Raw genomic sequence first — 5,047 nt, forward strand, 5'->3', positions numbered from 1 at the left:
AGCCAGAGTGCTCCTTTGAGGCCCAGAGGCCAAACTTTGTCTCTCATACTTTGGACATATTGTCAGGAAGGAACAGTCGCTGAAGAATGATATCATGTTTGGTATGGTGGAGGGTCAGAGTAAAAGAGGAAGACCCTCAATGAGATGGATTGGCCAAGTCACAACATCGATGGAGTCAAGAGTGGCAACTGTATTGAGGCTGCCCCAGGACTAGATAGTGTTTCGTTCTGCTGTGCATAAGGTCGCTATGGGTCGATACCAACTTGATGGCATCTAACAACAACATAAGCTTAGAATTTACAGAATATCCATGAGTTACATAAAAGCATTTATTTGCTATCATAATTAATAGGTTGACTCGAGTTTTGTTGAATTCTTTGAGCTTGATTGCAAAACACAGGTTTAGTTCAGGGCTTTGGTCCATTTCGGGTCAACTCCACATGTCTTTAGTTATCCATGGACAAAATACTACTCAAGGAATTATCTTTTCATGTTCAAAAAGGAGGCAAGCATATGTCAAGCCTTGGCTCTTATCCCATTTGCTAATATCCCATCAAAAAACTCACATGGCCAAGGCTAGCATCAAGGGGAAGGCAGATGTATTCTTCTCACAAACATTGTGGAAAAAGAATGAGCATTTCTGAGTAATAATCCAAGGTACAATAGAAGTCAAGGGTCCAGTTACAACAGTATATATTTCTGTCATTTACTTCAAGGAAATACATTATAGTCCATTAAAAACTTTGCAAAGGTATCTCAGATTCTAAACACTGAGTTCCAGTATTATCTTCTCTCATGGTTCTTGGAAAAGTCATGTGATCCAAAATTAAATGAGTCTGCTTAGAGTATAGGGATTTGCTCATTGCTAAAGCTGAAGAATTACTTAGTATTTCCATTTCTATGGTGATCAATGAAGCGACCCCCCAATAGACATTGTGCATGCCTTTTGTGCCTGAGACCTGGGAATATCGTGAAATGATACTGATGATAATACAAGAAGAATTAACCAGGCTGGATAAAGTTAATATTTTTTATTGCTGAGGCTACGAGTTATCTAAAAGATCCTAATGAAGTAACTTTAGGAGACTTGAAAGATATTGTTGGCACAGGACCTATTTAAGAACTCAGTAAACAGAAGCTATACCTTCAGATTTACATACCAATACTTGATGAACTGAAAGCAAAGTGCCTGGATACTGGTTCTCTTAAGACCAATGTTATATGCAAACCTCCTCTCTTGTCACCTCATCTATTTGCTATGAGTATTCCAACAAATGTAATTTCTCTTCTGTTCATTTGAGATGATGCCCCAGATGTGTTTTTGTGCCTCCTTTCCCTTTAGCTCAAATCAAACTGTTCATTTCTTAAAAGGCAGAAGCTTCCACAGAGAGCTAAGCAACCATTTCTAAGCATCTAGAAAACTGACTGTTGTGAAATAAAATTGAGGGGGAGGGAGTTTAACAGAAGCTGAAGGACTTTAAGTCAAAAACCTCTATTTAGCAAGAACTTTTCTCTCGTGTTTCCTTTGAGTACTATAAGAAATAATACCAAATTAATTATACCTGAACTGTAGTTGTTAGCAATAAGAACTCAAACTACACAAACCTCAGTTAATTGTAATGTAGACTGAACTAATGCAGCAATGGTATTAGAGAAGAATATTAAAGCCACCATGGAGTTCCAGAAGAAGAAGAAGAACAAAAAAATGTGATGGAAGAAGTACAACCAGATTGCTTCTTAGAAGCCAAGGCATCATTTCTAATACTTCAGACATATTATCAGAAGAGACAAGTCCATGGAGAAGAATATCATGCTTCGTAAAGTGGAGGGTCAGTAAAAAGAGGAAGACCCACCAATGAGATAGATTGGCACAGTGGCAGCAGCAATGGGATCAGGCATAGCAACAATTGTGAGGTTGGCACAGGACCAGGCTGTGTTTAGTTCTGCAAAGGATCACTCTGAGTTGGAACTGACTCCCCAGCACCTAACCATAGGAGTAAGTCAGCTTTCTTAAAGATTTATAGCCTCTGAAACCCCAAGGAGTTCTTTTCTGTCCTATAGTTTTGCTATAAGTCTCAATTGATGTAGTAATGAGTAGCGAAGGCCATGTATTAAGCCATATATGTAACAAGTAAGACCAGAGATGTGTATCAATTGTTATTTTAAGTCAAATTACAGTGGGACCCTTAGAATCAGGACAGGTTATTACTGGCAATCTGATTTGCTCCATAGATCTCTTTCTGGGAACAAGAGATTAATTAATTTTAGTAATACATATATATTTTTACCCTATGGCATATATTATTTTTCATCTCCAGTATTCATCCCACCAAAATAAGAAAAAATAGAATTTTGAATGACATGTTTGTTTTGTTTTAAGTAAGCCATAGCCCCTTAGATTTTCATAAGCCTAGTCATCATCTTAAACATGCTGTTGAGAACTATGACAATAATCATTAAGATATTATTGGTAAATGGAGCCCTGAAAATACTCTCGTGCTAATTTGGTATATATTTATGCATGGATTAGTGGGGATTACATGAAGAGTGTATCTATGAGCATGTGAAATCTTTATGTATTATGGTGATAAAAAACTTTAGCAATGGATATTGATGATGGTTGCACAACATGATTAATTTAATTTGGTCACTATATTATACACCTGAAAACTACTGAAATGACATATGGGTTATCTATTTTTTAATGGGAAAAAATCTCTAATCCTTCAAGTGGCTACTAAAACCAAAACCAAACCATTGTCATCCAGTTTATTTTGATTCACAGTGACCCTAGATGACAGAGTAGAAATATTCCATAGTGTCTTCAAGGCTAGTGTGGGTTAATGCGCTGGACTACATAGTCTATTTGAGCTGTGAGGTCAGCAGTATATATATGTATGTATGTATTTATATATAAACATACACACACACACATATATATATATAGTTGTTAAGTGCCATCGAGTCAGTTCCAATTCACAGCAACCCTGTACAGGGTTTCTGAGGAGCGACTGGTGAGCCGGAACCTCCAACCTTGTAGTTATAACCAACTTTGTAGTCCAGCGAATTAACACACAGCACCACACCTGGACAACACACACACACACACACACACACACACACACATGAGTCAAAAAAGTTCTGCACTCTGGCTGTAAAATTTATTTTAATAAACTTTTAGGGAATACAAACACATCATTTGAAACATAATATCCTTACTTTTCAATACACTTTGTACATCTATCAACAAGCTTTCATATTCTTTTATTAAAATATGTTTTAGTCTGAGTTGTGAGCAATGAATACACCACTGTCTTTACTTCTTCAACCAGAGATGAGTCTCCATCCTCAAAGGGCTGCTTTTAGGGACCAAACAGGTGAAAGTCTGATAGAGTAAGATTAGGATTACAGGGAGGGTGATGTACCATCTCGAAATGAAGTTTTCACAGAGTGACAACAGTGTGGGCATAGGTGTGAGGTCATGTATTGCTGTGCAAGATCACAATGTCTTGGATAGCAGTCCTCTATGTTTAGCCTTCAGCTCTTCAATGAGCATCTCAATGTCAACAACATTGTTGATTGTTGAACATTTTTCCTGATAGTGTCCCAATACTGGCCTTTGAGAGCCCAAACACCTGCAAGCATCAATTTTCCAGCTGATGGTTGACTTTTGAACTCTTTCTTGGCTGGCAATTGAGGATTTTTCCATTCCATACTCTGCCGTTTACTCCCAGTCTCCTAGCGATGGATCCATGTCTGATCACCAGTAATAATTTTTTAATTTTAATTTACTTTTCTTCTAGTATTTGTCCAAATTTTGTTTGCAGGTGTCCAAATACTTCTGTTTATGCTCCTGTGTGAGTTGTTTCTAGACCCATCTCACACAAACATTCTGAAACTCAAGCCTATTGTGGATTATTTCACAGGCAAAGCCATGGATGATTTGCAAATGATGTGCAACATAATCCACTGTCACTTGTCTACTTAACAGTCATTTCATGTGCACACTCAATGTTGGCATCAGCTGTGGAAGAGTGGTTTAATACAATCGGAGTGTGGAAAATATTTGACTCACCCTCATTCTACACACTCTGGTTATATTAAAATGTACTGGAATGGAAGGTGAGTTTGAACTCCAAGGTCAGCAGTTCAAATTTACCTCCCACTCCTTTGTACTGTATACAGGTTTGCTGTGAGTTAGAACAGACTCCACAGCACTTAACAACACACATACACACACACATATATATATGATATGTTTATATATGTGTGTGTGATATGTGTGGTATAAAAGCATGCATGGTATAAAGGTGCACATGGGGATATAAGGGTGAGCATGGGGGTATAAAGTTGGATGCAATATGTGATCTGTGATGAAATATATATGATACAATATATGTGATATGATTCATTTATTTTTTTTAACTTTACATTTTTCATCGCTTTCTCTGTCATCCAAGTCAGCGTGTGGCTACTATCAGATCAGGGGAGCAAGATGGCTCTATATGATGAGCACTGGACTAGAAACCACAAGGTGTATGGTTCGAGCCTACCACCCACTCTGCAGAAGAAAGATTAGGCTTTCTGCTCCCAAGAAGACAATGGCATTTAACAATAATTCTCTAGATATTGAATTAGTCTTCCTTGCCTCTTACCCTTTCTATGCATTAAAGAATATTTCTTTTACCATGAATACCTTTTCTTAACTTTTTACGAGGTGTCTCATACAATATTTGTCCTTTTGTGATTGACTAATTTCACTTACAGTTTCATTCATGTTATAAGGTATTTCTCAGAGTCATCATTATTCTTTAATGTTGTGTAGTATTATGCCATCATATTCATCTACCAAAGTTTATTTATGTATTCTTCCATTGATGGGTTATTTAGCTGTCTTTATCTTTTGGTATTGAGAGTAGTGCTATAATAAACGTGGGTGTACCTGTATCTATTTGCCTCTTGGCTCATATTTCTTGAGGATACACACACAAGTAGAGGAATTGTTAGGTCATATGGTTTTTCTATTTCCAACTTTTTGAGAAAGTGT

Source organism: Chrysochloris asiatica, unplaced genomic scaffold (assembly GCF_000296735.1).
Source record: "Chrysochloris asiatica unplaced genomic scaffold, ChrAsi1.0 scaffold00070, whole genome shotgun sequence".
NCBI classification, from domain to species: domain Eukaryota; kingdom Metazoa; phylum Chordata; class Mammalia; order Afrosoricida; family Chrysochloridae; genus Chrysochloris; species Chrysochloris asiatica.